The 24,046-nt window shown below is 35.8% G+C and overlaps 1 pseudogene; it reads right to left on the bottom strand.

Annotated features, from left to right (window-relative positions):
• Positions 1 to 9,124: 9,124 nt before the first annotated feature.
• Positions 9,125 to 12,932, bottom strand: LOC138381391 (cytosolic iron-sulfur assembly component 2A pseudogene; annotated as a pseudogene).
• Positions 12,933 to 24,046: the final 11,114 nt, after the last annotated feature.

The raw sequence follows: 24,046 nt of genomic DNA, 5'->3' as shown, positions 1-24,046 counted from the left end.
TCTTCAATCTTGTGCTGACATAGCATTCCCTTCCAAAGAAGGAAGGGAATCAATTTCATGGCTGGCCCAGAGTTTGTGAGATCTGCTGTAGAAAACCTTAGCCAAATGTGAAATAACTAAGTCAGATTATTTCTCTTGGCAATTTGAATTTAGAAACACCAAGCGAATTTGGTGCTCTGAAAGAGAGAGAGCATGGAAGTTGAGCCGCCACACTGAGACAGGACAGGAGGGAGTCAGGGCCAAAGTCCTGAGCTGGCTAATTTAGGTGCAAGCAGAGACCACAGGGCAGGGAAGAAGACAGTAAGTAAAGCAGACAACACCAGGATGGTGGACTGGAGCTGAGTTAATGGCAGAAAACATGGATTCCTGTTGCTGATGGGACAAATGATAAGAGTTGTCACCTTTCCAGTTCCCTTCTCTGTGACACAGCTGTCCTGTGGTTCCTGTCCTTGGATTTATTCAAATCAGGTCCTGTCAGCCTTATCTTAGTGTCCTTACACTTACTCTCCATCTCTTGAGCTATCTGGTTGGAGTCTTTATTCCACACAACCACAAGTAGCTGCTTAGCATGGTTACCATAAAGAAGTAGAGAACACACTGTAATATTAAAACAAATTTAATCCACTTCAAGAATTCAGGAAGTCATCTCTCCTGGTCAGAAAATTTGTTCTTTGTGAGGAATCGTGTAGTAATCAAACATTTTTTCCAAGGCAGAATTGCTTGAACCCTTTTCTACCTCATATCCTCCTTCTTAAATGTATGAGTTCCAATAAGAATATACCTTTTGCTTTCTGAATGAAGTAAGAATTTGATAAATCAAATCATTTGAGGGTTACCTAATCCACAAATCTTTATGATGACTTAACCCATCTCTTTTATAGAGGGATTAATTATTACTTACTTTTTATTTTCTAATGCTAGCATAGTGCCTAATATATAATTGAAAATAAACTTATATATAGTCTTCATTTATACTGTGTTATGTTTTCATATCTCTATTTTTGTGAGTATAGGGATTCATTGATATGAAACAAACTTATAGTGAAAAGAAAATTAATGTAGTCATGCAACTAAAATGTGTGGAGAGCTTGTCTTAGCCCCTGGTTACTCCAAAATAAATGGCATGAATTCTCCTCTCAAAGAGCGTACAGTCCAGTGGAAGAGGTAAAAATGTAAAATAATTTCAATATAATGTGATGAGTGCTAGAATGTAGATAGGTGCAAAGTACTAAGCACCACAGAGGAGAGAATGGGAAACTCTGAGGTGGGAGAGAGAGAGAGGAAGCAATAAGGAAAATTTAAATTCAGACTATTGCTGGGTTTGACATGGGGATTCCAAGTTGCAAGATCTTGAAATATAAGTAAGATTATCCCTGGCTGACAATGATGGGAGATGAATTTTGGGGAATGTGATTGAGATATTAATGACCATGAATTGAGACTTATTCCACACAGAGATAATAGCATCTTTAAAAACAGTTGTGGAGTGAAAGAACATTTGTGTTCAGGAACTATAAGTAGTTTGGTATGTGTAGCAGTTATCTTTTGCCATAAAAAGCTGTGTAACAAACATCCCAAATCCAGCAACTTAACAACCATTTATTATTTCTTATGAATCTATGGTTAGCTTGGATGGTTCTGCTGATCTGGCTGCACTTTTTGATCTAAGCTAGATTCACTCCTGCATCTGTGATCAACTGGCCTGAAGCTGGTAGCTGGCTGGTCTAAGACAGCCTTAGCCAGGATGACTTGTCTCTGCTCTGTGTGAACTCTCATTCTCTATCAAGCTGGCCTGGGCTTGTTTTCATGGCTGAGACTCTCTTGCATTCTAAGAGAGAACACGAGGCCTGTTGAGGACTAGATTTGGAACCAGCACACCATCACATTCTGCAAGGCAAAGCAAGTCACTAGGCCAGTGACTAGCAGATTCATAGAGAGGGAAAATAAGTAGGTGCTGCACAATCACATTGTAGAGGATGTGGAGGCATAGGGAATTAGGGTCATTTTAGCTAGCAATCGATGTCACTATGTAGGAATGGAAGGAGCGTGTGACAGAGTGGTGAGAGGAGAGTCTGGGAAGTCATATAGGACTTTGTAAAAGGTGGTGAGAAATGTGGACTGGTGGGTGAAGAGAGGCTTGGAAGAATTGGATGTAGAACAGTGACAGGATCAGTTTCTCACTTTGGGAAAATAACTCTGGCGGCAATAAAGAGGATGGATTGGAGGGATCTGACCTTTTCCTTGTAAACAAATATCTGAGACGGAACTCTGCATAGTTATCTACTTATTTATATCCCACCTCATTCCAAAGAAGATATGATGATGCAAGTCTTCCATAGTTGCTATCAAAAATATATGTATTTATGCCCCATCTACTTCTAAAAGGAATTTGAAGCAGCTCTATTTGAATTCTGCCCAAAGGCCATCTTGGAAATATGTTATTGCCTGACTTAACTGAGCTACCGGTAAATGAAACTTCCAGAGCTTCTAGCCAAAGAATATTCCTGGATGCGAAATAAACAGAGGTGAATTCGGCTGTTTAAAAACACATGTAAGCTCTTTATTTAGAAGTCTGATTCCATGGTGGCTGAAGAGAGAGAAAGGTATGGCAGGCAGAGGGAGCTCAAAAAGAATATTTACCATTCCAGTCATCTTAGAAAACACTGCAATAATTTCTGCTTAGCAGACACAAAAATAGGCTGGCAAAACTGATAGCCTGCCTGTAGAACAAAGCCCAGATAACAAAAAGGCCCTGCAGAGATTGAACAAGTAACTGGCAAAGTTAAGGTTGCTTTTGAGCCTGTTGCTAATGTTGGAACAAATTTGAAAAGCTTTACTTTGCTATCACTCTTACATCTGCATATGAAAGCAAAGTAAAGTATAAGTGAGGCCCCAAAGCACTCTTAGATTTTCACAGGAGATTCTTCTTGAAACACCATCAGTTGGTTTGTTTTTTAACCAAGAAGAAAATTTATTTCTTTCAGTTCAATGTTAATCAATGTAGTAAATTCTAGTTTCAGGATTAATAAACCTGATTCTACCATTCTCATTCACCTTACATACATTTACAGAAGATGCGTTGTGTAGGTTTGTGCCAAATATTGGGGCAACAGAGATGAGTAGAATATGATCTTTGTTCTTGAGTTGCTCACAAATAGACACAGAATAAGGCAAATGGCCACAGATCCTGTGAAGTGCTAGTGCTAGTACCTAACTGTGAACAAAATGCTGTGAAAACAGGTAGGAAAGCAAAAGCCTTAGTTTCTCCATATTACTGCCACTTTGTCTTGGAGATCATATTCTTAGGACAAAAGGTAAACAGAAAAATTGTTCTCACTTGTTGCACACTAACATCTCCTGTGGTTCGTTTAATCATGGACTTCTGTTACCCAGACAATAAGCTATGCTTCTAGCTGGTAGTAACACATAGACTTCTTTTACCCAAAACAATCCCAGAGAGATTGCAACACTATATGGTGCATATATATAATTTAGATATTTGCCTCCTCATTTACAAAGATAATACTAATAGCTAGTATAAGTTCTCCACTTGTTGGTGCAACCCCAATTTATGCCTGTTGTCCCAGACTATTTGTTAATAACATCCCCATCAAAAGAGTTCTGGTTTACTGACAAAGACACAACAAAAAAAGAAAACTATAAGCCGATATCTCTAATGAATATAAATGCAAAAATCTTCAACAAAATACTAGCAAATTGAATTCAATAACACATTAAAAAGATTATTCATCGTGGGCCAGTGGGATTCATCTCAGGGATGCACGGATGGTTTAACATATGCAAATCAATCAATGCAATACATACTATCAACAGAACAAAAGGCAAAAACCATATGATCATTTTAAATGATGCTGAAAAAGCACTCAATAAAATTCAACATCCCTATAAAATAAAAAAACAAAACAAAACTGGGTACAGAAGGAACTTACCTCAACACGATAAAAACCGTATATGACTCACAGCTAGTATCATACTGAATAGGGAAAAAGTGAAAGTCTTTCCTCTAAGGTCCAGAACAAAACAAGGATGCCCACTTTCGTCACTGTTATTCAACATAGTACTAGACATTCTGGCTGGACAAGAGAAAAAAATAAAGGACATTCAAATTAGAAAGGAAGAAGTCAAATTATCCTTGTTTGCAGACAATATAATCTTATGTAGAGAGAAACCTAAAGACTCCACACAAAGACTATTAGAACTGATAAAACAAATTCAGTAAAGTTGCAGGATACAAAATCAATGTACAAAAATTGGTGGCATTTCTATATGCCAACAGTAAACAATATGAAAAAGAAACCAAGAAAGTAATCCCACTTTTAATAGCTATAAATAAAACAAAATATCTAGGAATAAAATTAACCAATGAAGCGAAAGATCTCTATAATGAAAACTAGAAAACATCGATAAAAGAAATCAAAGAAGACACAAAAAAATGGAAACATATTTCATGCTCATGGATAGGAAGAATCAATATTGTTAAAATGTCCATGCTACCCAAAGCAATCTACAGATTCAATGCAATCCCCATCAAAATACCAATGACATTTTTCACAGAAATAGAAAAAATAATTCTAAAATTTATATTAAAACAACAAAAGACCCAGAATAGCCAAAGTCATCCTGAGCAAAAAGAACAAAGCTGGAGGAATCACATTACCTGACTGCAAATACTACAGAGCTGTAGTCACGAAAACAGCATGTTACTGGCATAAAAACAGAGACGTAGACCAATGGAACAGACTAGAGAACTCAGAAATAAATCCACATATCAATATTGAACTTGTCTTTGATAAAAGTGCCAAGAACATATAGTGGGGAAAGGACAGTCTCTTCAATAAATGGTGCTGGGAAAATTGAATATCCATGTGCAAAAGAATGAAACTAGACCTTTATCTCTTGCCATATACAAAAATCAAATCAAAATGGATTAAAGACTTAAATCTAAGACCTGAAACTATGAAACTACCAAAAGAAAAATTGGGGAGACACTTTAGGACATTGGTCTGGGCAAGGACTTCTTGAGTAATACCTCCAAAGCACAGGTAACCAAAGCAAACTTGGACAAAAGGGAACACATTAAGCAAAAAAAATTCTGCACAGTAAAGGAAACAATCATCAAAGTGAAGAGATAATCCACAGAATGGAAGAGAATGTTTTCAAACTATCAGTCTCACAAGGGATTAATAACTAGAATATATAAGGAGCTCCAACAGCTCAGTAGAAAAAAATCAAATAATCCAATTTAAAAATGCACAAAGAATCTGAATAGACATATTTTCAAAAGAAGACATACAGACAGTAAACATGTATCTGAAAAAATGCTCAACATCATTAGTCACCAGAGAAATGGAAATCAAAATTACAATGAGATGTCATCTCACCCCAGTTATGTTGACTTTTATCAAAAAGGCAATAAAGAATGCTGTGCAGAACAGTATGAATGTTTTTCAAAAAACTAAAAATAGAACTACCATATATATAACTTAGCAATGCCACTGCTGGGTATATATCCGAAGGAGGAGAATTTAGTATATTGAAAAGATATCTGCACTTCCATGTTTATTGCAGCACTATTCACAATAGTCAGGATTTGGAATCAACCTAAGTGTCCATCAACAGATGAATGGATAAAGAAATTATAGTACATATACACCATGGAATATTATATAGCCACAAAAAGAATGAAATCCTGCCATTTTGCAACAACATGGATGGAACTGAAGAACATTACTATAAGTGAGATAAGCCACACACAGACAAATAAATCTCTCATGTTTTCACTCATATATGGGAGCTAAATATTAGAAACAATTGATCTTACTGAGACAGAGAGTAGAATTCTGGTTATCAGAGGCTGGGAAGGGTAGCAGAAAGGGAGGTATAAAGTGGGAAGGGTTAATCAGTGCAAAAATATAGTGAGATAATTAGACAGAATGAACAATTTTTATAGCACAACAAAGTGATTATAGTCAACAACAAGTTAGGGTATATCTTAAAAGAACTAAAAGCGTGGAATTGGAATGTTCCTAATACAAAGAAATGATAAATGCCTCAGGATATGAGTACTGCACTTACCCTGATTTGATTAATTCACATTATGTGCCTGTATCAAAATGTCACATGTACCCTATAAAGACATACAACTGTTACGTACTCATAATAACTAAGTATAAAAAAGCATTCTGGTTTAGATGATAAATTATATGGTCATTGTGCTAATACTAATGACAGATTCTCAGTAAAATGAGCAACTAAGCTGGTTTTTGCAGTAGTGGTTCTTTATTTGTGGATGTGAAATTATCCATACTCTCTTACACAATCCCTGATCTTTTCTGATCAGGGACGTGAACTTTCATGATGTCTGGCCTAGAAGAAAAGTGTTGTTTGTGGTTGTGCAACAGTTTCTTTCAGAGCAGACCTGACAACTCTGTGTAGAGATCATGCCATGGGAACACATCAGTGCTCTGCACTGGCCAAGAGGGAAGCTGGCTCTGGTAACAGCTTGATAATTGCAACTTTGGCAAAGGGGAGGAGAGACACTCCCCTCAGTACACTTTGCACCAGAATTATAATTCACATACCAATCTTGAATTTCCACCACCATGTTCATTTCAATGCTTGTGTATTTGTCATGCTTCCTAAAATATCCTGGCAATACTTGTCATGCTTCCTAAAATATGCTGAAAATAAAAGTTTTGAAGATAATTTAAAAGGTAATAGGGCAAAACATTTTGTGCTTGGAGAAGTAGATTTGGGATGCCTTCTCTTTTCCTGAGACAAACCATGCATTGATGTTTTCATGTAAATTGGTAGTTTTTCAATTAACTATCCTTGGGTATTTTACAAATTGCAAATGACTCAACCATTCTTTGTTTGGTTAGTAGGCTTTTACGGTTTGGATTTCTATAACTTTTCCTTGGGATGAGCCTAGGTTAAGTTCTATTGTGACATGAACTACTGGAAAGACAAACTGTGGTCTTTAGAGCCAAACAGGCCAGGTTTGAGTCCTAGTGTTGCCAGTCTAAATTTTTGTGACCTGGAGCAAGCTACTTACCTTTTCAGATCTCAGTTGCATCGTTTGTCAAATGGGGATATTAGAGTCTAACTCTTTTTGTCATTGTAAGGATCATTTCATGATATGTTTCCCCTGTTCAAACTGGTATCATTACATGTTTTCCCCTTCAAAGTCTCCCTTTGATATGCAGCACCTGCTTTCCTGCCCCATGTCAAACACCTCACTCTTTCTAATGTGCTGCTTTTATATCTATTATGTCTATAAATCTAGAGATTTATATCTATTAATAGTAGCTGTTCAATAAATGCTGATTTCTTTCCCTTTGCACCCTACTAAAGAAAGCATGACTCTAAACCTTTGGAATGCTACTACTTTATAAGTTTAGAGATTTTTATCTTATCACCATAAAACTCTCTATTAACAATACTAACAAAAAATCTTTGAATACAAATACCCTTAGATAATATGAATATCCATGGAGGGGATATAATATATAAATATCCCCAGAACACCAATGGTTTCCCAGGATTCAGATTCTGGGAACTCTTTTGTGAATTATAATGAAGGTGTTTGTCTTAAGAAAATTAAAAAAAAATTAGTAGGCTGCTTTCTATTTGTACATAAAAAGTATTGAATTTAATATTTGTTAATTAAATATAGTATTCCAAAATTAGATGGAATTATTTTTATTAAAACATGTAAAAAGGTTGCTCTAGTAATAGAGAATCATGGCCCACATTAAAGCAATAGAAACTGCAACCTTGTTCTGGAACATACTGCAGCATGTGAAGAAGAGTGAACTTGGAGAGTATGTCCAAAAGGGGACATTCTTCAGAGGACATATATCTATTATAAGAGGCTCACAATGTAAGTCAAACGCTTTTTTAAAATGTCATTTAGAGGAACAAATGTCTCTCCTTCTGGAAGAACACATCTTCCATAGTAAGCACAGTGGAAAGATATTTGATGATGACTGGAAAAGGGACAAGTATGCATGGAAGTGTCAGAAGTGGAAAAGCGGCACATTAGAAAGAGTGAGGTGTTTGACGTGGGGCAGAAAAGCAGGCGCTGCATGTCCAGGGGAGACTTGAAAGGGGGACACACGTAATGATACCAGTTTGAAGAGAGGAAACATGTCATGAAAATATCTTCCAGTTATTTGTGCAGATGTCATTTTTGCAGGAAAGCAAATGACCACCCATTGTGAAACTATGCTCTCACACTTCTGATTTGCATATTAACTTTTCCTTTTTTCTCCAAACCACTAATCACATTTTATTATGCTATATAATTTATCTGTCAATTGTGTTTATTGTCTATCTCCCCTTGCTAAATATAAACTTTGTGAAGGCAGGTATGTCCATCCAGGTTTTCGTTTGTTCACTTTTCTATCCCTGACATATAGCAATAAAAATTCCATTATTAATAAATAAATTAATTGCCACATAAATCAATTTGCATAGATGGAAAAGGTGGTGTCTTCTAGGAGGAGGTAAAAATGTATATTAAGTCTATTTGACAAATTTATTGAGTTATATACTCACATGCATAAACATTGGCATTGTGAAGTAGACAGAAATCTCTAAAGATGAAAACTCTCTAATAGACACTTAGAAAAAGATTCTTTAGAGTGAATCCTTTGTTAAATTGCTTTTGGGGCATTTCCATTGTTTTTATTGGTTGTTTTTCTTTCCCAGTGTAAACATTACTGATATGACATATCTGTCTCCATTTTTTTTTTACAAGAATCATCTGTTTTATTTATTTTACAGAGTAATGATTTAAATTGAATATATTTGGCCACATAGATATTTGACATGAAAAGTAGTTGCATCTGAATGGCCATCAAAAAAACAGCAACTCATCTTACACATAATAACTAGAAAACATTATTCTGTCTGATCATTTTTTACAAATCCTGAGAATGTTAAACACTGAACAAATTAGGTACTACTTTATAATTAAATTTTGCTTGGAAATAATTCTTTAAAAAATATTTCAAGGCATAAATCACCTTTGTATTAAACATGAGTCTTTCACATCATACAAAGAGTTTAAACGAATTTATCAGTTACAGGTTGGTGGCTCTTAGAACAGCTGTCGGTCGGGTTCAAGGACACATTGTTCCACAATCTCCCGTAAACTGCGGTTTTCCATCGCAGCTGCCACTCGCTTTTTGCCATTTATCTGAGGATTGATGTCTTCTTCTGTTGATTGGGTTCCTTCAGACATGCAGATTTCCAACTTATGTTTAAATGGTAAACGCCGCTGAAGTTTTGCTCTTAAGCACAGCCCAGTAAGAGTTACCAAAGAGCAATGAGGTACAATTGGCGTAAACTTGATGATAACCAGATAGTCGTCTTCATTTACCTCCTGAACCCCCCACGCAACTTTCCGTTACCACTTCCAGTTCTTCCAGAGTATTGGGCTTTTCTGGATCCCGGATAGTTTGAATCAGATCTAAAATCTCTAGCACTTTCTCCTCCGTGATCTGGGGCTGCCCGGTAGCTCCCCGCTCAGAGAAGCCCCAGATCGTAGGACTCCCCTCGGCGTCCAGGTGAGCAGCCCAGACACCTGCTCCGTCGTCCTGCTCCGCCACCACCTGGGACTGTCCCACCCGCACGGCCTCGCTCAGCAGCTGGTCTCTGTCTCCATTTGATACATTGAAAAATGGCAGCGAGCATGTCCCAGATGTGAAAGGACCAAAGGGCTGTATGATTTTAACCTTCAAGAGGAATCTTAAAGGAGAACCCAAATACTGGGAACAAGATCAAACTGAGGAGAGATACACAAACACTTTGAGGTGAACACGACGTATATTCTGGAAAGGCAATTCCCATCTCCATCTCCATGTCCCCCCCCCCCCCCCCCGCCTCTGCACAAGGACAGAAAAATAAAAACCACCTTTTATAAACATTAGTAAAAAATTTATAAACTTTATTATTCAATAAATGTTAGGCAACTGTAGTCCTGTTTAACAGATTTTGTTTGATGAAATTTTAAGGGGATAAAAGGAAAATAATCAACTCTTATTTTCTAGCAAGGAAAGTGATCGTTAAATTGTAAAGGGTAGAACAAATAAAAGGATTGTAAGAGAATACAATAAACAACTGTGTGCCAACAAATTAAATAACCTGGATGAAATGGACAAATTTTTAGAAGGATATGAGCTACCAAACTAACTCGAAAGGAAATAGAAAATCTGAATAGACCTGTAATAAGAAAAGAGATTGGTCAGAAGTAAGGATGGCCTTGAGAAAACAAGTTTAAAAAAAGAAGAGAGATTGAATGAGTAATTGGTAAACTTGCTACAAAGAAAAGTCAAAAAGCAGATGGCTTCTACCAAACATTTAAAGAATAATAACTAACACCAATCCTTTTCAAACTCTTCTAAAAAAGTAGAAGACGATGGAATACTTCCAGACTCATTGTATGAGGCCAGTAATACCACGATACCAAAATCAAAAAAACAGATTGCAGGAACATTTCCGATCAAAATCCCTTACGAATGTATATGTAAATCAAAACCACAATGAGATATAACTTCACACCCACTAGGATGCCTATAATATTAATAAAACAAGTTAAACATAGCATTACCATATGGCCAGCAATCCTACTCCTAGGTGTATACCCAAGAGAATTGAAAAGAGGAATTCAAAGTGATACCTGTACACCAATGTTCATTGAAGTGTTATTCATAATAGCCAAAAAAGGGAAAACAACCCAAATGTCTGTGAACTGATGAATGGATAAACAAAATGTCATATATTTATACAATAGAATATTATTCTGCCATAAAAGGAATGCAATACTGACACGTGCTAAACATGGATGAACCTGAAAACATCATACTAAGTGGAAGGAGCAGGACACAAAATGCCACATGTTGTACAATTCCATGGATATAAAATGCCCAGAATAAGAAATCCACAGAAAGCAAATTAATAGTTGCCAGAACTGGGGAGTTGGAGAGGGGAAATAGAGAGTGACTACTTAAAGGGAATTTCTTTTTGGGGTGATAAGAATTTTCTGGAATTAGATAGTGGTGATGGTTTCACATATTGTGAATGTATAATACTAAAAGCTTCTGTATTGTATACTTTAAAATAGTTTAAATGGTGGATTTAATGTTAGGTTAACTTTATCTCAATAAAAATGACCGCAATGCTTATAAGAAAATAGGATTAGGGAGACAGTACTCAAAACCTTCTCAGTGATAAATCAAAAGCAGTAGAAATTTAATTTTCAAAAGATAGGAATCTAATAAAAGTGATAGCACAGTTTTACATATGCTAAATAGTTAAGAAATGGATGAAGAAATGAAAGAATAGTACAATATTTTACTTTACCTTAAAATTAGACTTCATAAAATTTAAAAACTTTTGTGTTTCAAAAGACACTATTGAGAAAGTTAAATGACAATTCACAAAATGAAAGAAAATATTTGCAAGTCATATATTTGATAAGGGACTTGTATTCAGAAAATAAAAGACCCTTTACCACTCAACAATAAAAAGACAACACAATTAAAATATGGGAAAATACTTTGAATAGAAATTTCTTTGAAGAAGATACACAAATGGCCAATAAGCACATGAAAGATGTTCAATAGCATTAGTCATTATGGAAATGCACAGCAAAATCACAATGAGATACCACCACACATTCACTAAGATGATTATAATCAGAAAGTCAAACAAGAAAAAGTGTTGGCTAGGATGTGGAGACATTTGAACTCTTTCATACTGCTGGTAAAACATAAAATGGTGTAGCTGCTTTTGAAAACAATTCCTCAAAATGGTAAACATAGAGTTACACATGTTCTATGTTTCTACTATTAAGTATCCATCCATAAATGAAAAAAGTGTCTATACAAAAACTTGTATGCAAACTTTTATAGCAGCATTATTCGTGGTAGCCAAAAAATGAAAACAACTCAAATGTGAATGGATAAATAAAATATGGTACATCCATACAGTGGAATATTATTTGGCCCTAAAAAGGAATGAAGTACTGATACATGCTAAAACCTTGATGAACCTTAGAAAGATTATGACAAGTCAAAGAATATAGTCATAGGAGACCACCTATTAAGTGATTTCATTTATATAAAATGTCCAGAATAGGCAAATGTGTAGAAACAGAAAGTAGATTAGTGGTTGTTGAGAGTTGGAGTTTAGAAAGGAAATGGGCAGTGACTGATAACGGGTATAGAATTTCTTTTCAGGGTGATGAAATATTCTGAAAATATATTCTGGTGATGTTTGCACAACTGAATATACTAAGAAAGTCACTAAATTGTACAGCTTAAAAGAGTAGGTTTTATAATATGTGAATCAAATCCCAATTAAAAAAATGGAGAGATACAGTGATTATTAGGAGCCAGCAATGAATAATTTAAGAATAATAACACTTCGTTAACATAATTTACTACCGTTTTTCATAAGTAGACAAGACAAATAGATCAGAGTAACAATGTCAATGTAGTAAATGCAGTAAAGATACATAGATGTATCTTGGTTTAAGTATTAGGTTGGTGCAAAAGTAATTGCAGTTTTGGACTGTGAACTTTAAATTATTATAACTAGGCTCAAACACACTTTTATTAATCAAAATATGAATGATTACAATCAACACATTTTTGCCAATGAGAAATAAGTTTGTTTATTCCTATAGCATAAAAATCCATGCTTTGGAATTCCATGAACTCTCGGAAAGCATTTTCTGCATCCTGCTGGTTGTGGAAGCATTTTCCCTGCAAAAAGTTGTCAAGATGCTTGAAGAAGTGGTAGTTGGTTGTCGAGAGGTCAGGGGAATATGGTGGATGAGGCAAAACTTCGTAGCCCAATTCATTCAACTTTTGAAGCGTTGGTTGTGCTTTTGAAGTGGGCATTGTTGTGGAGAATTGGGTACTTTCTGTTGACCAATGCCAGCTGTAGGTGTTGCAGTTTTTGGTGCATCTCATCGATTTGCAGAGCATACTTCTCAGATGTAATGTTTTCACCAGGATTCAGAAAGCTATCGTGGATCAGACTGGCAGCAGACAACCAAACAGTGACCAAGACCTTTTTTTGGTGCAAGTTTGGCTTTGGAAGGCGCTTTGGAGCTTCTTCTCAGTCCAACCACTGACCTGGTCATCGCTGTTGTCATATAAAGTTCACTTTTAATTGCACGTCACAATCTAATTGAGAAATGGTTCGTTGTTGCGTACAAGAAGAGAAGAGACTTCAAAACAACGATTATTTTGATTCTTCAGTCAGCTCATGAGGCACCCACTTATCGAGCTTTTTCACCTTTCCAAATTGCTGCAGATGCCCAATGAGCATAGTCATAGAATGGTTGACATTGAGTTCTTTGGCAACTTCTTGTGTAGTTGTAAGAGGATCAACTTCGAAGATTGCTCTCAATTGGCCACTGTCAACTTCCAATGGCCAGCCACTGCACTCCTCATCTTCAAGGCTCTTGTCTACTTTGCAAAACTTCTTGAACCACCACTGCACTGTATATTCGTTAGCAGTTCCTGGGCCAAATACGTTGTTGATGTTGTGGGTTGTCTCCACTGCTTTTCGACCCATTTTGAACTCAAGAATAAGAAAATCGCTTGAATTTGCTTTTTGTCTAATATCAATTCCATAGTCTAAAATGAATATAAAATAAAAAACAAGTAATAGGTCATTAGCAAAAAAACATAAAGTGAGAAATGAGCATTAAAATGATGTATAACATAATCACATTTATCAAAGAATGTATTCCAATATGAAATGGCAAATTTCAACAATGCTAAAACTTCAGTTACTTTTGCACCAATCTAATAAGTAATTTGACCCAGTCATTGTTCATTTACTTATTCAGCAATTCATTATCTGTTGCAAATTTACTAGGACTGTACCTGAATTGTGCTGGCTATTGGAGATACAGAGATCAATATGACACAATTATTCATGGAACAAGCCTGCTAATTAAAAATTATTTTGTAAATTAGGAAAGAGAAGCTCAGAAAGGTTAAATAACTGCCCTGATGTTACACAGCTAGTAACAAAGTAAGACTTTGAACTGAGTTACATACGGCTCTAAAGCCCATGGATGGTCCACTCTGGCATGCTTCCAACAGCAGCCAGATAAGATAAGCCAGATAAGCAGCTGTGGATAAGACTAGGAACTGAGTGACAGTGTAATTCTGGAGATTCACAAAGTGTTGGATAACTGAATGCAAAGAATGTTAACTCATGGACTGATCTCAGTCTTGAGGGACATCCCCAGAGTTGTCACAGGGTTCTGCCCAGGGCCAGATACCATTTGATAATCTTATCAACAACATCAGTGAAGATACAGAAGGCAGCCTGGCCACATTTGGTGTTGACACAAAGCTGGAAGTGATAGTTAATATGCTCAAAGAAAGAATTGGGATTCAGAAAGATCTAATCAGACTGGAACTATGGGCTGAAATTAATACAGGATTTAGGGAGAACTGGATTAACAGGAATTCACATGAAAAAGACTTGGATATTTTAATTGACAGCAAGCTCAATATGATCCAAAGGTGTGAGCCAAAAAAGCTAAGGCATTCTTATCCTGTATTAAAAGAAACATAGTGTCCAGGGAAAGGAATGTAATTGTACTTTTGATCACTGCTGTTGTCAGACAAATTCTGAAGTATTTTGCTCAGTTTGAGGCAGCTATTGTCAAGAAGGGTATTGACAAACTGGAGCATGTTCAGAGGAGAGAGACCAGAAGAGTGAATCTCTGTCACGTGAAGAACTGGAGATGTTTAGCTTGGACCAGGAGGATTTGGACAGTGCAGTGTGGGGGGTGGGGAAAGAGGAAATAAAATACCTACTTTCAAAGATGTGAAGAGATGTCTTAGGGCTGATGGTTTAATGCAATTCTGTGTATTTTAATAGAACTGGGACCCAAAGGAGACAGGGAGGCAGATTTCTGCTCATAGATTATTTTCAAACAATTGGAGTTGTGGAAAATGGAATAATCTACTTTGTAATTTAGTGAGCAGTTGCTCATGGGAATTATTCCAGAAGAATCTGGATGACCATTGTCAATAATTTGGAGAGATTCCTGAAACTTCACTGAAGGTCGGATCAATGACCTATAAGATCCATAATCATTTTTATGGTATCAGCTAATATGAATTAAGAAAGCTAGCATAGTAAATATTTTACACGAATTATCATACTTAGCCTGACAAGAACTTAGTAAGGTATTTTATTACTCCCATTTTATAGATGAAGAAACTGAGGCCTTAGACAGGCTGGTAACTTTCCGAGGGATATGTGGCTTGTAAGTGCTAGAGTTAGCACTCAAACTCAGAGAACTCTGATTTAAGAACCTCTCTGTTATTTAATAACATGTGTTATAATAGGTTGACTATGGTAGTGACATAATTTGGCTTGAATCCTATCTGTTTAGAATGAATACATACAGGTGGTGTTGTATTGTTAGACTTTTGAATAATTCAAGGTCAACAGGAACTCTTATCTTTGTGGAGAGTAAATGCCTGTCCAATGGAATTTCAGGATCGACACGTTCAGTGTTTAAAAAAGCAAATAGCTTAGCTCATATTTTCATTCTTGGATTATTTTAAATGAGACAGTGCCAGAGTACACAAAAGCAGATAGCTTGGTTTCAGATTTTCATTCCTGAATTGGGATTTCAATATGCATGCCATGCTAGCAGATGCCTATCAAAGAATGGAAAGAGTAAGGGATGGAAATTACCATATTTATCCTAGTGTTAGGCAGATGACTTTTCTGCAACTTGCATGGTGATTTTATTTTCCTATAAATAGTAAACAAGTGACTAACAGGTGATCTGTGATATGATGTTTGGAAAATATCTGTTTAACTTCAATTTGTGAGTCCTGCCACAAAGTGTAAGTCTTTGGAAGAGAGGAAGAGCAGTAATGTTTTGCTTCAATAAATTTTTGTCTTGTTCAGAATAACTTTGGGAGAGTCAAACCAGAAATGAATTCATTCATTCATTCATTCATGCATGCATGCATTTTAGGAAGCAGATAAATAAGTATTGATTTTGGTAAATGGAAGAAAGAATAAACATGTAAGACTCTCAAAAATGAGTAGGTAGAATTTAAGATGGGATGATCAGGGAAGGCCACTCTGAGTTAATGACTTTTAAGCTGAAGCCTGAGTGATGGGAAGGAACCTGCACATGCAGAGCCTGCCTAGAGGAAGATCACACTGGGAAGAGGAAGATCACTCTGGGAAGAGGAAGATGAAAGGCTCTGAGGCTGGGAGGAATTCAGTATGTTATAGGTACACATAGAATAGATGGCAATAGTCCAGATGAGGGATGTCTATGACATGGATTTAGGATGATAGCAGTGGAAATGGGGAGAAGTGGACAAATTGGAGGCATATCTTGGAGGTAGTAATCAGTCAGTGGAACAGACTCTGCACAATGTGTGTTATCTTAGGGGCATCACACACACATACAAATAGCTGTAGAATCCCGATTCTAGTTTTACATAACCTCAAGAAGTCTTCAGCACATTTTGGTCTTTTATCAGTCTTAAACAGAAGAAATTTCTTTTCCTAAATGTGAGTGAGGATAATACTCCTTCAGACAATTCACTTTCTGTTTGTTAGAAACTCCTCCTTCCTTCCCTTTCTTCCTGCATTCTTTCCTTTGTGCCTGCCTGTGTTTCTCTAACAGTATTTATGACATATCTACTTGGCATCAAACACTGGGCTAGATGTTGAGCATGTAGTTATGAAGAAAACAGTCCTGGTTTCTGCCTTCATGAAGTTTTCATTTAATTAGGAGCTGAGTAAGCCAGAATAGAATTTTATCTACTTCACATTTCTGTTTTTTACACTAATAAATACTGAATGGTTATTCAATACCAGGCAGCATGCTAAGCATGTTACTTTTATTTTTTGTGAGCATTTTCCATTTTAATACACAAATTTTATTATAAGGATCATATTTAATGGATTGTTCATTTTTTGAGTCTATGCTAGTCTTAACCATTCCCGCCTGTTGAATATTTAGATGATTCACAATCATTTACAAAGGCTCTTGCAAATTCAGTGGACACATATAGAAACAGCCTTAGGGTTCAAATACATCCTGAGAACAAAAGGAACAGACACTGTTCAGAATTCAAAAGGCAAACCATTGCCTTTAGACTTGAACGATAGCTCTAGCTGACTGAGCCGTTTTTAAGAGATAAAGTACAATAACATCTTTACTTTTTTATTTTTATTAAAGGTTTTTTTGTCTTTTAAATTTGTGACAATTTAATTTTGTTGACAAAAAATTATATATATTTGAGGTGCACAACTTGATGTTTTGATATACATTGGGAAATGATCACTTTCTGGCTAACTAACATATCTGCCACCTCTGCGTAGTTAGCATTTTTGTGTCCTTTGACCAACATTACCCCATTCCCTCTCTTCCTGCAGCCACTCTCTGCTTCTACGAGCTTAACTATTTTACATTCTACATATAAGTGAGATCATGCAATATTTCTCTTTCTGTGTCTTGCTTATTTTGCTTGGCATAATGTCCTCTGGCTCCATCCATGTTATCACAAATAGCAGGATTTCCTTCTTTTTAAAGGCTAAATAATATTCCTCTGTGTGTGTGTGTGTGTGTGTGTGTGTGTGTGTGTGTATAATCACATTTTCTTACCCATTCATTCATTGAAGAATGCTTAGGCTATTTCTATATCTTGGCTACTGTGAATAATTCTGCAATAAACATGGGAGTGCAGGTATTTCCCTGCAATCTTGTTTTCAATTCCTTTGGATTTATACCCAGAAGTGGGATTGCTGGATCATATGGTAGTTCTATTTTGACTTTCTTTGAGGAAGCTTTGTACTGTTTTCCATAATGGCTGTACTAATTTACATTCCCACCAACAGTGTACAAGGGCTCTCTTTTCTCCACATCCTTACCAATATTTGCTATTTTTGTCTTTTTTAATAATAGCCATGATAACAGTTGTGAGGTAGATATCTCAATGTGGTAACGATTAGTGATAGTGAGAACATCTTCACATGTCTGGTGGTCATCTGAATGTCTTCTTTTGAAAAATGCCTATTTTGGCCTTTTGCTCATGTTAGAATCAGGATATTTGTGTTTTTGGTATTGAGTTGAATGAGTTCCTTATATATTCCTTATATATATATAAGGAATGAGTTCCTTATATATTTTAGATATTAATACACTCTGGATATATGATTTGCAAATATTTTTCCCATTCTGTAGGTTGCCTTTTCATTTTGTTTCCTTTGCTGTACAGTTTTTTTTTTTTTAGTTTGATGCAATCCCACTTATCTATTTTTCCTTTTGTTGCCCTATGCTTTGGGGGGTCCTATCCAGAAAATAATTGTCAAACCAGCATCAAAAGGTTTTTCCCTTGTATTTTCCTCTAGGAATTTTACAATGTCAAATTTTATGCTTAAATCTCATATTCATTTTGAGTTGATTTGTGTGTATGGTGTAAGATAGGGGTCCAATTTTATTTTTTTACATGTGGATGTCCAGTTTTTGCACCACCCATTTGCTGAAAAGACTATCTTTTCCCCATTGTGTGGTCTAAGCACATTTATCAAAAATCAGTGGAACATAAATGTATGAGTTTATTTCTGTATTCTCTAGTCCTGTGGTCCTCAACCCCCGGGCTGTGGCTGCAGCCTGGTACCAGTCTGTGGCATGTTAGGAAATAGGCCACACATCACTGCCTGAGCTCCACACCACCCCCAACACCCACAGCACTGCCCCTGAACACCTCCCCTTTCCATCAGTGGAAAAATTGTATTCCGTGAAACTGGTCCCTGGTGCCAAAAAGTTTGGGGGCTGCTGCTTTATTCTGTTCCATTGGTGTATATCTGTTTTTATGCTAGTACCATACTGTTTTGATTACTATAGCTTTGTAAAATAATTTGAAATCAGGAAGTGTGATGCAACCAGCTTTGTTATTCTTATTCAAGAGTGCTTAGGCTATTTGAAATCTTTTGTGGTTCCATATGAACGTTAGTATTGTTTTTCCTATTTCTGTGAATAATGTCATTAGCATTTGATAGGGATTGCATTGTAGATCACTTTAGGTGGTATGGGCACTTTGATAATATTAATTCTTTCCATTCATCAATATGGGACTTCTTTTTGTCTATTTGTGTCGTTTTAATTTTCTTCATTAATGTTTTATAATTTTCAATGTATAGGTCTCTCACCTCTTGAGCAAGTAATTTCCTAAGTATTTTGCTTTTTGTTGTTGTTGCTAATGTAAATGGGATTGTTTTCTTAATTTCCTTTTTTTTTTTAAGGGACATTATCTTGCTTCATCACCCAGGCTGGAGTGTAGTGACATGATCATAGCTCACTGTGACCCTCAAAATCCTAAGCTCAAGCAATCCTCTTGCCTCAGTCTTCTGAGTAGCTTAGACTACAGGGATGTTTCACCATGTCTGGCTAATTTTTTTTTAAATTTTTTGTAGAGACAGAGTCTTGCTATGTTTCCCAGGCTGGTCTCAAACTCTTAATTTCCCTTTTGAATAGTTTATTATTGGTGTATAAAAACCTAACAGATTTTTGTATGCTGATTTTGCATCCTACACCTTTCCTGACTCATTTATTGGTTCTAGAGCTTTTTTTGTGATGTCTTTAGAATTACATAAAAGAAAATATCATTTGAAAACAGATAATTTTGCCTCTTCTTTCTGATTTGGATGCCTTTGATTTCATTTTCTTGCCAGATTGCTCTATCACTTCTAGTACTATGTTGAATAGCAGTGGTAAGTGTGGGCATCCTTGTCTTATTCCAGATCTTAGAGGAAAAGCTTTTAGTATTTCCCCATTGATTATGATGTTAGCTGTGGGTTTTTCATATATGGCCTTTATGGTATTGAGGTAAGTTTCTTCCATACCTATTTTGTTAAGACTTTTTATCAGAAAGGGTATTGCTGAATTTTTTCAAATGATTTTTCTGCATTTATTGAGATGATCATGTGATTTTTATTTCTCATTCTGTTAATGTGGTATATCACATTGATTGATTTTTGTATGTTGAGCCATCATTGCATCCCAGGGATAAATTCCACATGGTCCTGGTGCATAATCCTTTTAATGTGCTGTTGAATTTGGTTTGCTAGTATAGCCATGTATTGTTTAATGATGGGGATATGTTCTGAGAAATGTGTCATTAGATGATTTCATCATTGTGTGAACAACAGAGTGTACTTACACAAGCCTAGATGGTATATATATTTTTATTTTTGTAATATAGAAAACAAACAGTCCCAGAATCATTTCTGAATATCAATTATCTCACCTACTTGATCTGCAATGTCAGTATCAAGTGCCATGTATCATGTTTCTACTTATGCTCCATGATAATCTTGTGGGACCATTATCATATATGCAGTTTGCCATTGACTGAAATGTCATTATGTGGAACATACTGCATTTTATTGAGGATTTTCATATCTATGCTCATCAGGGATGTTGGCCTGGGTTTTCATTTCTTATGTTGCTTTAGTCTGGCTTTGGAAACAGGATAATGTGGGCTTTGTCAAATGAATTTGGGAATATTCCCTCTTCCATTTTTTGGAAAAGTCTGAGAAGAATTGAGATTAGTTCTTTAAATGTTTGGTAAAATTCACCTGTGAAGCCATCTGGTTCTGAGCTTTTGTTTTTTGGGAGATTTTTGATTATTGATTCAATCTCCTTGTTTGTTATTGGTCTGTTCAGGCTTTCTAATTCTTCTTGATTCAGTCTTGGTGATTTGTATGTTTCTAGGAATTAATTCATTCAGTCTAGATTATCCAACTCCTTGGTTGGCATATAATTGTCCATAATAGCTCTTTATGATACTTTTTATTTCTGCACCATCAATCAATATCTGCTTTTTCATTTCTGATTTTATTTGAGTCTTCTCTATTTTTATTAATAGTCTAGCTTAGGGTTTGTTGATTGTTTATCTTTTCAAAAAAACAACTCTTGCCCAGTGTGGTGGCTCACACTCATAATCCCAGCATGTTGGGAGGCCAAGGCAGGAGGATCTGTTGAAGCCAGGTGTTCCAGATCAACCTGGGCTACATAGTAAGACCCCATCTCTACAAAAATTTAAAATATTAGCTGGGTGCATGCCTGTACTTGGAAGGCTCAGATGGGAGGATCACTGGAGCCCAGGAGTTTCAGGTTGCAGTGAGTTATAATCACACCATTGCACTCCAGCCTGGGCAACAGAGCAAGATTCTGTCTCTCAAAAAAAAAAAAAAAAAAAAAAAAAAAAAAAAAACCCTTTTGGTTCTATGATTTTTTTGTGTTGTTTTTCTATTCTCTATTCTATTCTTTATTATTTCCCACTTTCTGATAACTTTGGGTTTAGTTTGTTCTTATTTTTCTTGTTTCTTGAAGTGTAAAACTAGGTTTTTAAACTTATACCTTTCTTCTTCTTGAATGTAGGCATTTAATGCTATAAAATTAAAGTATTACCCTCTTAGTACTATTTTCTCTGTATTCCATAAGTTTTGGTAAGTTACATTTTTATTTTTATTTGTTTCAAGATATTTTTAAAATTCCCTTTTGATTTCCTCTTTTACTCAATTGTTAAGAGTGTGTTGTTTAGTTTCCATGTGTTTGTGAATTTTTCTGTTTTCTTTCTGTTACTGATTTTTAATTTCTTTCCACTATAGTCTGAGAAGATACTTGGTATGATTTCAGTTTTCTTAAAATTTTTAAGACTTATTTTATGACTTAACATGTGATCTATCCTGAAGAATGTTCCATATGTGCTTAAGAAGAATATATATTCTGCTGCTCTTGGGTGGAAAGTTTTGTATAAGGTTGTTAAGTTCATTTGGTCTGTAGTGTTGTTTAATTCAGGTATTTCCTCATTGATTTTCTGTCTGGGTGATCTTTCCATTATGGAGAGTGGAGTATTGAAGTCTCCAACTATTATTGTATTGTGGTCAATTTCTCTCTTCACATTTGTCAATATTTGGTTTATATTTTCAAGTGCTCTAATATTGGGTGCACATATGTATTTATAATTGTCATATATTCCTGTTGAATTTAACCTATATCATTATGTAATGACTTTCTTTCTCTCTAGTGACAATTTTTGATTCAAAGTCTGTTTTGTCTAAGTATAGCCACCCTGCTCTCTTTTGTTCATGATTTTCATAGAATGTCTTTTTTCCTCTTTACATTCAGTCCATATTTGTCCTTATAACTAAAATGAGTCTCTTACAGACAGAATATTCCTGGAATATTGTGTGTGTTTTTTTTAAATCCCTTCAGCCACAGCTACTCTGTGCCCTTTGATTGGTAAGTTTAATCCATTTATATTTAAAGTGATTATTGATAGGTAAAGATTTACTATTGCCATTTTCAATTGTTTTCTGTTTTGCAGTCCTTTCCCCCTTCTTTTCCTCTTTTCTTTTCTTCTTTTGTTATTTGATATTTTTTTTTTTTGTGGCGATTTGGTTTGATTTATTTCTCTTTATCTTTTGTGTATCTACTATAGGTATTTCCATTGTGGTTACCATGAAGCTTGTATAAATATTCTCACCTAGAGCCATTTTCATTCTCAGATAGCTGAGTAATTATCTTTGTGGGAGACTATGAAGGCTGGGATCTCCTACTCTGCCATTTTAGTTATGTCACTCCTCACATGTATTATCTTTTCTTTTCTTTTCTTTTTTTCTTAGAGACAGGGTAACACTCTGTTGTCCAGGCTACAGTGCAGTGGTGTGATCATAGCTCACTGTCGTCTTGAACTCCTGGGCTCAAGTCCTGACTCAGCCTCTCAAGTAGCTAGGGCTATATGCATGACCACCAACTGTGGATAATTTTTAATTTTTTTGTTTTTTTAGAGATGTGATCTCACTATGTTGCCAGGCTGGTCTTGAATTTCTGGCTTCAGGTGATCACTCTGCCTTAGCCTCCCAAAGTGCTGAGATTATAGGCATGAACCACTAAACCTGGCCTATTTTAATTAATCCTTAAAACAGACACATCTCCATTCTTTTAATGAGGAAGCTGAAGCTTGGGGAAGTTACTGGCTCTAAGTAAACCGTAGAGTTAGTCTTAGTCTCAGGTCTCTGGAACTGTGAGTTCTAGCTCTTAATTGCAATGCTTCATGGCCTTTCTAATTCTATTTTAAAACTAATTAACCAAATACATAAAGAAAACAAATGGAAAAATAAAAACTTACACTATCATCAACCATTTCTTGCTGTAGCTGAACCTGTGAAGTTCCTATAGTGGGGAGGAATCTGAAGAGCTTTATAATTTTCTTTCTCAGGGTGCTCTGGTCTACATGCATTTTACATGTATTTTAAGAGAAGTCATATCATTGAAACCACCAGGAGCAATATCAGTGACTTATTAGTTAACTTGAATCTCTAACTTAGAAGCTACTGTCCATCTCCTGATGCAGTGAAAAATAACACATTTTTCTATATTTCCATTGTCTTGTTTTAATGATAACCACATTGAAATGTAGAATTGAATTTTGTTTCTTGTTTCCTTCTCTATGTGCAGCCATATACATTTCACTAATGATACTATGAACTCTATTTGAGATCTGTAGCTTCATCACATAAAGAAAATGTTTTACTGGAGCTATAACAATGGAAGTTATTGCTCCCTTCTTGCTTTCTGCCTCCACTTCCACTGCATTCCCCACATAGCAGCCAGAGTGATGTGCAAAGGTGAATCAGGTTGTGTCTGTCCTCAGCATTACACTCTACAACCTTCCACTGCGCCAAAGTAAAAGATCAACTCTTCACTGTGCCGACATGGCCCTGCATAACCTGCCTCTGACCATCCTTTCTAACCTCACCTTGCATCGCCATCTCCCTGGATTACTATCCTCCAGCCACAATGCTCTTGGCATTCCCTTGACTGGGATTGCTTTTCTTTGAAGACTTCATTAATGCCTTTCCACACTTTAGTTCTTTTATTTCACCTCCACAGAAAAGCTTTCATAATTATCATATCTAAAGAAGATCACTCTTT

Source organism: Eulemur rufifrons, chromosome 3, assembly GCF_041146395.1.
Source record: "Eulemur rufifrons isolate Redbay chromosome 3, OSU_ERuf_1, whole genome shotgun sequence".
Taxonomy (NCBI): Eukaryota; Metazoa; Chordata; class Mammalia; order Primates; family Lemuridae; genus Eulemur; species Eulemur rufifrons.
This window is presented reverse-complemented; position numbering and strand designations above follow the sequence as displayed.